General features: G+C 34.2%; 1 pseudogene; it reads right to left on the reverse strand.

The window, feature by feature from the left end:
* Positions 1–1782: 1782 nt before the first annotated feature.
* LOC109078949 lies at positions 1783–9866 on the reverse strand (annotated as a pseudogene).
* Between the last annotated feature and the right edge of the window lie 4110 nt (positions 9867–13976).

The raw sequence follows: 13976 nt of genomic DNA on the forward strand, positions 1-13976 counted from the left end.
GTGAAGAGCTTGAGTGGAAACATGTGATGTGATGTGTGCAGAAGACAGAAAAATCAAGGTAAAACTTGTGAACATTATTTTTATTATGTATCTTCAATCAAGCTGTAATTTAGTGAATATAGATGCATTCCACCACAGAATGCTGTCAAAACAATGCATGATTTACTATAAGATTGAAACGTTCATGAAATTCACGAAATATGAAAATTGTTACGTAACATACCCTCATAATTTAATCATATACTTATCTGAAAGTGTAAAAAATGAGAATAAGAAAAAAAAACACACTAACAAATGTGCTAACAAAAACAAACACACTCAAAATACACATATCCTCATAATTTAATCATATACTCATCTTCTGATACATATTGATATTTTACATGTATATTGATTTTGCTCTGCTGTATGACTGGGAATCATTCATTGCATTAGCTGGCTTTGAGTGCTCTGACCAGCTTGTTAACATGTTAACAAAAACAGCTTGAACTGGTCGTCAATGACATCCATGTTTATATAGTAAAACCAAAACATCTTGGATGGACACGCACACGAAAAACACTTTCAGTGTGAATGGCCCAGTATGACACAACACTAGTTTCAGATTATTATTATTAAATCTCTGGCAATGTTCCCAGCTCAATATATTATTTCTTCCACCGAATAAAAAAATGAAAAACGTAATTGCGACTTCTTATCTGACAATTATGACATTTTTCTCGCAATTCTGAGTTCGTATCCCACAATTTGAACTAATAAAAAAAGTCGCAATTATGTACTGTATTTATTACTATTACTATTTTTTTATTACACTTAATTTATGAATACATAGTGATTTTTTTTGGCTCTTTGTTAAATATGCCATAAACATTTAACAGTTTCACATCAATAAAACATTTGAAAACATTCAGTTCATCAGTGACTACTGTCTTTTGAATCCATATTTATCAACAAAATAGAAACAAGAATGAGATTTAAACTGAAATAAACTAAAATATATATTAATTAAGTCATATATTTACATAAGTTTCGTAAGTATGGTTATAGGCTATTTTACTAAAATCAAATACATTCAAATAATTAATAATTGAACTATGCAACGCATTCTCTATTCTTCTTTTTTTTGTATTAAAATCTCTCTTAAGTGCAAATAAAAATTTCTCAGAAATTATTGCATTACTTACAGTGAAACCAAACCATAACCAGTGTTGGGGGTAACACTGTTGTCGCTTTTGTCACGATAGCAATATAGAGGTTGTCCACAATGTAATAATAAAGCAATAAGCCCTGTGAAGCCGTGAAGGGGTGTTGTTAGGTACGAGCTGTTATAAATTCACTGTAAACCACGGCTTCACGGGGCTTATTGCTTTTATAAAACGGTTATTCCATATACATAGTAAGGTTTCACAGAATAAAACAGAGCAAATAAAGTGTAATGATAATAAAAACATTCTTCTGCCATACAATGTAGTTCCTCAGAAACGGTTGTTGTTGTAACAAATTGTTGCCAAGCAACACACAAACATAAACAAAGGTGTATGTTTGTAGAGTAATTTACAACAGCTTCGAACGCAGCTCAACCAATCAGAATCAAGGACCGGAACTATCTGTTTTATAAAAATAATTTAAACTTTGTGTCAGTACGTCATAAACAGAAGGAAGCATCAGTTTACTGTCGGGGATTTTTCGTGTAGCACTGCATCCAGTGTAGAAAACATCACTGATTATAATGGGTTTTATTGTCTTTTATTTTTAATCAGAAATCATAGATTTTTAATCAGCTCTTTATTGCTTAAAGTCAAGCATTTTGGAACATTTTGAACATATTAAATAAAATGCAAACATGATAGTCTTGCACTGCCACACAGATCACATTTAGCAGAAATAATGATGACCAAAGAATAAAAAAAATAAATAAAAATTAAACACTATTTTCTGTGAAATGACTGTTTTTCAGATCAGTTTTTATTCTATATTCAGCTTGCATTCAGTCTAAATTAGTCTTCATTCAGAAAAGTTTTAAAGCGCCCAAATCTTTTTTCTTCAGTGACCGCTCGAATCTGCTCCTTGAGTTTCTCTCTGTTGTTTGAGATGTTTTTTCCAGCGACGTCCATAAGATCAGCGATCATCTCAGCGCTGTAAGCACCTTGAAAGGTGCGATATTTTTTCCTCCAGTCCTCAACTTTATCTGAAGAAACAGTAACACACTTAAATCAGAACAATTTATTTAAGTAATATTTCAGGTTTATTCAGGACAGCTGTAAGATCTGAACTTGCCTCCACAGTTGACCACATTAAACAGAGGGATGTGGATCACGGTTGGAGTATTTTGGCCTTTGAACACATAAAAGTCCTTCGGTTTCTTCTTGTCTTCACTGGTAATGTTGACTTCAGGGAAAGGGATCTTTAGTTTCTTGCAAGTCTCAGCAGCGTCTTTTACTGTCTGCAATAGAGATGAATGAGAGAAAGGCTTCATTAAAAGCTTTCGAACAGAATGATCAGTGTAAATTGCTCTTTTTTGTTTAAAGATATAAAGTACCACCCTTCCAAAAGTTGTTGTTTTTCTGAAGAACAGTGGTCAGTTTTACTGCTCAGGATGACAGCATTCAGAAACAAGCATTTATAAACTTTTGAACTGGTTTATTTGTGTAAATTCAGGTTATTAGGTCAAACGTTGTAATTTCTCTGTTAGAGTGCTATGCTAAAATACCACTGAGTAAGAAAAAAGCCATCATTGGGTCGCTTTTAAAACATTTAAAATGTCTGAGTTCTTGCTATTTGAAAAGTTAAGCCAATGTTGATGATAGTTTTGTCACAGACCCTGTAGCTTTTTGTTTTGTTTGTAGACTTTGGGCATTTCTATTTGATTTGCTATTTTGCGTGGTCTATGATTGATATTTCTCACTTGTTGTGACGACCCTTACAAAAAAGTAACCATGGTTATATTATAGTAAAAGTGTAGTAACCATGGTATTTTGGCTCAGTGATTACCATTTGTATAGCCACAGTTTTACTACAAATACCACGGTTAAATGATGGTTAGTGTAGCCAAATCATGGTTAATTTGTGGTCACCATGGTTTAACTAGTAACCATAGTTTTTTGGTTTCATTTGTAGTGAATTTTCATAAGGGAATTAACCTACAGCTACGCTAACCCTACACCATACATGTGCCAAAGTAACCAGGGCTAACTTTTTTTTTTATTTATTAGGATATGATTAGTATAGGGCACATTCCAAGAACTGCTTCATGAAGCTTTGAAACCTTTGTTTTGAACCAGTGCTTCGAAGCATGTATCAAACTGCCAAAGTTATGTGATTTCAAAAATCAGAAATTCTAAAATTCAGCGGTTCGTGGCCAGGGATGATTTCTGTGAGCCCATAAATCAGGTGGCAAATCATTGAACATGACATGACAAAGAGTGAATGATAATTTCTAGGTGCTCTGTTTCTTTAACTTTTATTATAGTGTGTGTTATATGTGTGTGTAATACCATGAAAGGATCGCCTTCACTGAAATCCAGGGAAATGATGAGGTCAATGTCTCGGTCTTCTCTCAGCACTGAGAAGTAGGGTGAGTTCAGCAACACTCCTGCGTCTATATAGTCTCTCGTCTCACTTTGCAGAAGAGTGGACTTCACTCCTTCATCTAATCGATCACAGCGAGAAATTAGTCTGTTTCTTATTGTCATAAAATTGTGGGTTTTTAGCAGGTCTGTTCTCACCTGTCATGTTGTGGAGGAAGTTATATTTCCTTCCCCAGATCCACTGAGCCATGCATTTACAAATACTTATCCCAGCATCTGTAAAACAGTTATGCATTTATACATAAAGTTCTTCATTTCTTTATACGATTCTCAGGTTTTCAAGAACCATTTTGGCTGTAGACATCTTGGATAGATTGTTTCATTACTGCTTATTGTGTGTATGGAATGCAAACAATTAAATGCTGCTAAATATATAAACCTGGCTACTGTTTATTGGTATTAACTCTTAATTTGATTAACAAATAACAAATTTGACCCGTTTCATTTATGTATGACTGACAAAAATGCATCACTTAAGTTTATTGTGTAATCCAAATGGATTTTATATGCAATTCAAATAGCCTACATAAATCTTAAATTTAGACCTATTTTTTGGAAATTAGAGACAGTTCAACTTACCAAATTGCCAAATTTTGATCCGGCTACTCAAATCTTCGCACACATCCATGGCGAAACGTTTTATATACTGTTTTTCTGCTCTTTTATCAGCTGTGTTCATTGTAGAAATCAGCTTACTTTTGCCTCCAGAGAGGTCTGTAAGAAAACAGGACATGATTGTGTTATTATTACATATTATTTTTATATGGAAATAAAACATATATATAAAATTTAAAAAAAATATAAAAATAAAATATATAATATATTTTATAGTTATATATTTAATATGGATATAAAATAGTTATATAAACTATTTTTAGTTTATATGTACATATGTGACCCTGGAGCACTCTGGGGTATATTTGTAGCAATAGCCAACAATACATTGTATGGGTTCAAAATTAAATTTTCTTTTATGCCAAAAATAATTAGGATATTAAGTAAAGATCATGTTCCATGAAGATATTTTGATAATTTCGTACCGTAAATATATCAAAAAATCATTTTTGATTAGTAATATGCATTGCTAAGAACTTCATTTGGACAACTTTAAAGGTGGTTTTCTCAATATTTTGATTTTTTTGCACCCTCAGATTCCAGATTTTCAAATAGTTCTATCTCAGCCAAATATTGTCCTCCTAACAAACCATACATCAATGGGAAGATGATGTATAAATCTCAATTAAAAAAAAATATCCTTATGGCTGGTTTTGTGCCCCATGGTCACATATTTAGCGGACGCTTTTTTTTTTTTTTTTTTTTTTAAGCACAAATGACAATTTTTAAACACAAATATTCATGTCCACAAGTAGGGATATGCCGGTGTCAAATTTTCATGTTGCGATTAATTGCTAATGCTTTTATCACGATATACGGCATTATCACGATATTGAAATTTAGTTTCAAAAATTAGTCATAATACAGTATAACAGGTTTAATAACTTTTTTCTTATAACAAAAATAACTATACAATAAAACAATACAGTAAAATATATAAATTTAAAAGTTTTACACAGATTAAAGTGCAAAAGAACTATAAAGACCAATAAGTATCACTTTACAATAAGACCTCATTAGTTAACCTTAGTTAATGCATTACCATTCACAATGAGCAATAGCTACATTTGCTGTATTAATCTTTATAAAAAAAATAGTTCATGTTAGCTCATTAAATAACACAGTTGCAACTTTTGATTTTAACAATGTGTTATTAAATATTGGAATAGCTAAGATTAATGAATGTTTAGAAGAATTTTTCATTGGCAGTTTATGTTAACTAATGAATTATCTAATGTTAACTAATGAAGCCCTAATGTAAAGTGTGAACGAACAATAAAGAATCAAATCACTTTCAAACAATATCTAGGGCAAGCTGTAGTCCAGATTATAATGTAAAAAAAAAAAAGTTTGAAAATAAATAGCCTATTAAGTCTAAATATTTAAGTATTTGGGGCTGTGATGAACACCACAGCAAATCCACAAATCTGAATGGCTATTTAAATCTGTTTAAATACTTGTAGAAAGTAGAGCAGCTGCTTTATTTATGGGGTTTTCAGGCTGCATTCTGTCTGCAGTTTAGTGAATGTGCTTTCATTCAGTGCGTCTCTCACGTGTTCCCCCAAGTGCTTCTCATGCTGCTTGTTTACATCAGAGCACATGCAGCATACAGGTGTTGTGAATTTTGACCAGGTGATGGGAAAAGTATTCTTAAAATGCATTCCAAATTCTGAATAATTTGTAATATATTTAGAAGTTCCCACGATATCAATATCGTGCATATGCATTACTGTGATATATCGCATTACCGAATACTGGCACAAATGTAAATTATGTTTATCCAGAAGATCCATGAGTGCCTGGTGACATTCATCTACAGACGGGGAGATTGGATCTGTTTCTTTCTCTGTTCTCATCCCATCATGTCTCTCCTCACTCCTCTCACCCTCTTCTGTCAATATATAAAAAAAAAATTCCACATTCAAATTTATGATGTTAGGACATCAGTTTTCCCACAACCAGAAGCAATTATACTTAATGTTAATAGCTACTTAAATAAAAGCAAGTAAGAAATGCTTTTACCCTCCCTCATTGCCTCCAGTATTGTTTCATTTTGAAAGAAATCTGAAAAAACATAAAAAGGATGATAATAAAATAACTGTTGACTTTAAAAATGTAAAAAATTCAGTCCTCAGAAAAAATGTTCACCTTTTATCGTTTGCCATATGTCTTTCTTAATAACCACTTCATCCCCTAAAGCGCTGCCGCAAAAGAGCTGCAGAAAAAACACAACATTTCAAACACATTGGAAATGGCAAAAATAACTGGAGTAATTTTTGTATGATTGAATTGCAAACTGTCTCGTGGCAATTTGTAGTTTATTTAATAAATTTGTAATTGAACGCAGCTAAGCCAATCAGAATCAAGAACCGGAACTGTCCGTTTTATAATGAACAATTTTTTATTTGAAAATTTTTATTTATTATGAAATCATTTTTGACTATATCAGAAATACAGTATATTATAAAACGAACAGTTCCAGTCCTTGATTCTGATTGGCTGAGCCACGTTCGAAACTGTTGTAAATTACTCTACAAACATACACCTTTGTTTATGTTTGTGTGTTGCTCGGTAACCACTTTGTTGCAACCACACAACCTGATTCTAAGGAAATATATTGTTTGGTGGAAGAATAATGTTTTTTATTAATCAACGTCCCTTAGCTGTTGTAAATTCACTGTAAACCACGGCTTCTTTGGGCTTTTTGCTTTAATAAAAAATAGAATGAGCATCAAATACAAAAAAACACCCATAAAAAGCCATGATAATTATTTTTATGAACAATTTGATAACTCATCTGCAGAGATCAGTGTACAGTATGCAATCAATGTATTTGATATTACAAAGAAAGTGTTACTCAAATATTGAACTCCTCTGTGACAAAATTTTTTTACCTTGCAGGTACAGCATGTCAAATTCATCTTGATGTTTTATCTTTGAGCCATTGTGAAACTGGCTCCCAAAGTCGCCGGTGTCCACAAACACTCCAGAGAGGGAATAACCTGCTTCATATGGATTGATCTGAAACCAGGGGGTCTGCAGGGACAGAACACATGTCTATGTAACTACTGTCACGAACACATTAACATTTCATCACTTTTCATGCATCACACGCAGACCTCCTTCTTTGCTCTGTTTGCTTTGCTTGTCGATCACTGCGTAGATGGGAAACGGGTCTTTATTGTGCTGCTTCCGCTGCTCTGTGAGTGTGCGCTCATCGATCTACAGAGAAAACACACATCATGTTATTGTATATAGGGGAGACAGTTGTAAGACATTCAGTTTTTTCTCTTAAAAAGGATCCGAGGCTCAAATGGAGCTTCATAGGACATTTTTACAGTGAGAGCATTTATCAAGAGAATATGACTGCTGGCTTAGAGAGAAATGTTCCGATTTAAAACTTGAATGGAGATGTCCATCAGTTTTATCGCTAGGTTGGTTTGTTTCTTTCTCAATTTAAAAATGTAATATTGTAAGCCTATATGGCCTATAAGTCTAGGAGATGCTGGACCCTTTTTACAAACAGAAATGTTGCATTTCCCATAATAAATAACATTGTAAATCTATCAAAGTTCTTTTATATTTAAATATTTTTTAAATGTCATGTACATTATAACACTTACCCTGGCATTAAAATACAAATTATCCAACCACAAAGCCCAGCCTGTGTAGCCTATTCACGAACAAATGATAATGAACCAGTTCTTTTTAGTGAGTCAAAAAGAGAAAAGTCAAATTCAGGAACACTGAATCAACATCATTTGACCACTGAACTGCAAGATATAAATGAAAATGATAAAACTAACCCTTCTATATACATTAAAACTCAAACTATATGTTGATTCAGCAGTATTTGGAAAGACAGGCTGTAAATCATACCACCCTATAAATTTTCTAAATTATGAATAAAATTAAACCTGTAAAAAATCCATCCATGGTCACGAATAGTTTACAGACCTCTTTCCACAATTGACGTGACGTACCAGCACTGCCCAGACGTCCAGTCAAACTGAAGAAGTCTTTCCCGTAGTAAAGATTCTTCAGTTTGGCCATTGCATCTGTCAAGCTGACTCCTGGTCCGCTGAGGTTTTCGATGATGTGTTTTTCTTTCACAGTCTCTTACGTTTGTGTTGGACCAGTTTGGTTCTTTGTATAAGGAGGCTCATGCACCTTCAGAGAAGAAACATACAGTACTGCTATCATTTTGACATTCACCTCAATTCAGTCTCAGTGTGTTTGTTGTTTTCAAGGGTTCGTACCAGGGGGATCCAGAGACTCCGCTCAGATAAAGGATGCAGTTCCAGAAAGACACCGCTTTATCAAGCTGAACCAGGGATCCCAGCAAACCCACCATGGCTCTTTGTCCTCCTCCAGAACCCAGTAATGCTATGTTTGGCACCTCTTTCTGAAATGCACACACCCATTCAAAGTATCAGATGTATCAGGAGTATCAAAAAATTCCCAACTTGGAAACTCGTCGAGCACTCTTGCTTTGTAGTTAATGGAAAATGAACTAAGATATAAAGTAAGTTTACAAACGCCTGTTCCCATCCCACAGTTTAAAAAACTGGTGTGTCCAGTCTTGCTCCTGGAAGCAACACTCTTCATTTACAAATGTTCATTGTAGAAAGTTTGGAAAGTTATTTATGCAGTTAAAGATTTTAGATAAAACAGATAATGTAATGCTACCAAAGTTATAACTTTTGAGTGTGTGCAGCTTTTTGAAATAGCAAAGAATTGGAAGATCACCATCAATGCGTTGCTACCTATGAATGGCATTGGTTTTTCACAATGAAGAAGAGAGTGAAAACTCATTGCTTGGACAGCGGATGTTCATCATCCCAACAACATAATTTGTAGGTTCATTTCAACATAAAGCAGTTGGAAATATGAAGTATAACATAAAGATGTTTACCCACTGCATTGAATCTTAAGCTTCTTCAGGGCTTGTAGAACAGTTTTTCTCCTGCCGTCTACAAACTCCTGCTCGCTGTTATTCACGTAAGTTTTTGTTTCTCCTCTTAACACTGAGGAAGCCACCAGGAGACAGACAGACAGATCAGTGCTGACATGAACATAACTTACTTGATATATGTGATGAACCTGGACCACAAAACCAGGTCATAAGGGTCAATTTTTTGAAATTGAGATCTATAAATCATCTGAAAGCTAAATAAATGTAAGCTTTCCAGTGATGTATGTGTTGTTAGGAGGACAATATGCTTAGATACAAACTATTTGAAAAAATCTGGAGTCTGAGGTGGCAAAAAAAAACTAAATATTTGAGAGAACCATCTTTAAAGTTGTCCAAATGAAGTTCTTAGCAACTGCAAATTACTAATCAAAAAAATTAAGTTTCATGATATATTTACGGTAGGCCAATGTACAAAATATCGTCATAGAACATGATCTTTACCTAATATCCTAATGATTTTTTGGCTTTAAAGAAAAATAAGTAATTTTGACCCATACAATGCATTTTTGTCTATTGCTACAATTATACCCCAGCGACTTTAGACTGCTTTGTGCTGCAGGATCACATTATGTAGATGTCATTATATTCTAGATTTCAATGCAATTAAATCTGAAGCTTATTTTGGCACAGTTATTCTCAGAATATAGCAGTTTGTTGTAGTACAATTGTGTTATTTCACCTGCTGCCATGATTCTAGAAATCTGGGCAGGATTACGTACTTTTCTTGGGTGTTAGATGCACTCATCTGTTAAAACAAGAATTCAAGTAAATTTTGATCATTTAAAATTAATATTTTTTTAAGGATATAGCAAGTCAGTAACCTCTGATAGGCTGTTTGTAGAGAATTATGATCAACCAAAGAAACAACAGAGTAAATGTGAAAAACATTAAAATTATGCATGCGTCAAAGTATATACAAACCTATGTAATAAAAGTAGAAACTGTGTGAAATATGTGTTCCAGCTTAAAATTAGAACATTTTTTGAATAATTTTACATTTAAATAAGGTGAAAAAAACATGATCTGAAACACATTTTTAAAAAATACCCGCTGATTACTTCAGACATCATGCAATCTTACATCTTTATAGTTTTAGAGTCAGACTGTTAAACGTGTCTATTATTGGATCAAACATCAGTATAGATGTTTCAAAACATACAATTATTTATCGTATATTTTAGGGCTGCACGATTATGACAAGAATCATAATTGTCGATTTATTCCCTTGAAATTGTAATTGCGATTTCTTAATTATGATTATCCCGTTAGTTGACTATTGAATGATGTTTGTACCAAGTTTGATGCAGCTGCATGCCAGTATTTATATATGAAAATAAACAAGCTGAAAACACTCTAACTGAAAAACAACTTTTGTGCTTTTCTATATTATTAAGCATCAAATGTCATATATAGGCTTCATCGGATTGTTTTTTTTCTTTAAATTATAAAAAAGTAAAAATATGAATGGTATTATAATATTATACTAAAACTAAAATTAAAACAAATGGAAAAACACCCTTTAGAAAAAACATGTAGTGAGAAAGAAAAAAAAAAACAAGAGTGCGGAGAAACATAAATGGACTTTTAATTGCTTGAAGGATTACGTAATTGTGGCATCCATAATGGTAATAGCGGATTAGAAATTCGATATTAATTCGTCCAGCCCTAGTATTTCAATAATTGTGTGTAAAGATGTGATGAACTTTGTCACACTGAATATGAATTCCACACAATTAAATATTTTTCCACAAATCATTGCTCTTTTGTTGGTAGTTTGAGGGTCACCAATCACGGTGTGTTGCATGCAATTTGTAATGACATGAAAAAAATAAATAACCCTTACATTATTTTATAAAGCTTTAAAACATATACTTACTATTTCTGTAAATCGTGAGTCTTTCGATATACCACACTCAAAAAACACAGACAGCTAGCCCTTATCTGACTTCGGGCCAGAAGAGCTCTTATATAGGCTAGGTGTCCTGAAACTACTCTGCCAAGTCTAGAATTCATCCGAAAGGGGGGGTTTGAGTGATGAATGACTCAATGTAGTCCCTGAGGACTAAGGGTGGGACTCCGCAAAACCGGTATTTAATATTCGGTCCATGGGTCTAAATTATAAAAAGACCGGAGTATTCGATTACAACGTTGAAGTTAATGGTTATTCGACTGTCAGAGTAATCGTGGAGATGATCTATGCAAATTTAAATCTCACCAGAGTCGCCAGCTGATTTTTATGCAGCATGTTGACGTATAGCATCAGAATTCGAAGTGATTTGAGAAACGCTGAATTTCGAATGCCTTAATTCAACAAAAATGTTGTTTTACGCTCGGTTGAGGTGGCTTTTGATTTGTGAGAAAAAGGGGATAATGCGAATAATGGGAGATGGAAATGTATTTGCGAAGAATAAATTCCTCCAAGCGCATCAAACGGGTTGTGTGACTTTGCGCTGTGGTACGGCTGACGAATCCTGACAAACCAGCGGACCGATCTTGTTCCACAGGCATCTGAAATGTTGGTGTATTGTAACTTCTGAAATGTTACCGATGCAAAAGTCTTGTCATCAAAAGGGAGTTCTATATAATTGCCTCCCAGGAACTGTTAAACGAGCTGCGTTCCCATAGCATCCGATAGCATCCACACTCCGACAAAGCAATCATACCGCACTCATCGTGTTTCGTATTCTCGCCGAGGTGCAAGTAATTAGTATATAGGACAATTATTATATTCAGTAGGCTTCTCCTACTTTCTTTTTAAGGGGTGCCAGTTGTATCAGGAAGTGACGAATTTTGTTTCTCTTTGACTCGTGATGGCAACGGTGCTTGTACGCAAATGTTTTGTGCGGGGAAATTATTCCAATTTTGCGCTAGTTACAATTCGCAACTTTGAATGGAAACCGGCTATCGTGATCTTATTGTTGCTATTCGCAAGTCAGAAGCGAAGAGCCTCAGGCACGCGCAACCACGAAAGCACATGCTTCATGATAGAGAAACTAAAAATTAAAACGGACTGGCTTAACTTTAGGTTCTGTGGCTGTTTTATTAGCGCTATTATTATTTATATTTTTATTGTCGATTTTGACCTTCACAGGCACGGCGGGTGCGCATTCATTGCGCTTCCTAAGACCCAAACCTTAATGTAGTCAGAATTCAGCACAATCGGTTGATTGTTAAAAGAAAAGGCCGTCCGTCTTTATTACTGTGGCTTATTGCGGGACCTGGTTTGATAATAACACGTTTTGTGAAGCACAATCCGCACAAGAGACGCCCTTTCCCCAGGATGAACACGTGTGATCAAACACAAATACACACATTGTAAAAAACTGCAAGCCAGGTATTCAACTCAATATTACTTGAGGTAACAAAGTTCACAGAAACTTTGATGTACAGTCCAATTTCTGACTTTCACAGTGGTTTATCTGCACTTGTTGTATGTTTTAGTGGTGTCTCACCTTTAGCGAAATAGTTTGTTATATGTCCATTCAACTAAAAATGTATAAATTGGTCAAACATGTAGAAGACTACAGCAATTTATGTCAATTAAAATTGAACAGTTTACTATGTGTTTCACGTGTTACCTCAAACTAATATTTATATATTGTGGACTCATAGAGAAATCGCTGTTGGAACTACATAAACATATCTAGTTTACAGTAGTTTAAGAAAAAATTATTAAAAATGAGTAATCTGGTGTTGTTTGCTCAGATTATTTAAAAACACACACTTTGACAACACATCCTTGATTGTTAATAACAATATCCCTTTCTAACATTTTTCACAACAACTAAACATACTGGAAATTAAGGGAAAAAAAAGTCACCCTACATCCAGGTTGACAAACATTACATCTGTAAAACAACTGCTAAATTCAGTTTAACCTTTTTTTAATGAACTAAGAAAAAACCTAACAAGCAAAACAACATGTTAGCAACACAAAAAAAAAAAAAAAAAAAAAAACACAAAAAACCTTTTAAAATGAAGGGCAGAAGGTTAAAAATAACTGATAATAAAGAAATAAATAAAAATATGAACAAGGTGTTACAGATATATAAAATCAAATCACCGTATTTACATAGTGCTTTATACAAGTACTGGTTGTTCAAGAGTTCAGCTTTAACAGAGTCAAACAGAAAACTAGTTTGTCAAATACAGGGCGTAGAAGGGGACACGTTGACAAGTCATTTACCCGCCTAAAGTCAATCATGTGTGATTCAGTGTTGACATCATCCAGTTTAGCCTCTCTTCCAGTAATGATCTGTGAAATCCGTCACGTTGGTCCCAAATAAGCTGGCCAGAAAAACAAACAGCCCAATGGTGGTTGAAGTTCTAGGCTGACAACCAAAGGTCAAGATTGAGCAGAGACTGGTTCTGCGTCTTGTAGGTCGTGTCCCACTGGACAACTGAGTGTCTTCAGGTGAGGATCTGTCATCTGGGGGGCCCACATCTTAGCTGACAAAGTCCTCTGCTGATATAAAGGGCTGTAATCTATAGGTGCTGATCCACCACCTGATCTGGATAAAGACTGGATCTGGGTGACAACATTCACCTCAGAATAAGAGTGTGGAAAACAGACTAATATTAACGTAAGATGCCACTGAGAACAGTTAAAGACACCATTTTGGTATTGTAGTAAAAACTTTTAAACATTTTACAAACTATTACCTGGAATAAAAACAAATAAACTCCTAGTCTTGAAAAGTACACACAGTCTGTAGTTTGCAGTGGAGCAGTCTGGTCACGTGCCCAGTCTGGGTGCCTTGGAAAAAAACTGACTGGATTGCATCTGAAATCTTGCCAAT

Source organism: Cyprinus carpio, chromosome B5 (assembly GCF_018340385.1).
Source record: "Cyprinus carpio isolate SPL01 chromosome B5, ASM1834038v1, whole genome shotgun sequence".
Classification (NCBI taxonomy): domain Eukaryota; kingdom Metazoa; phylum Chordata; class Actinopteri; order Cypriniformes; family Cyprinidae; genus Cyprinus; species Cyprinus carpio.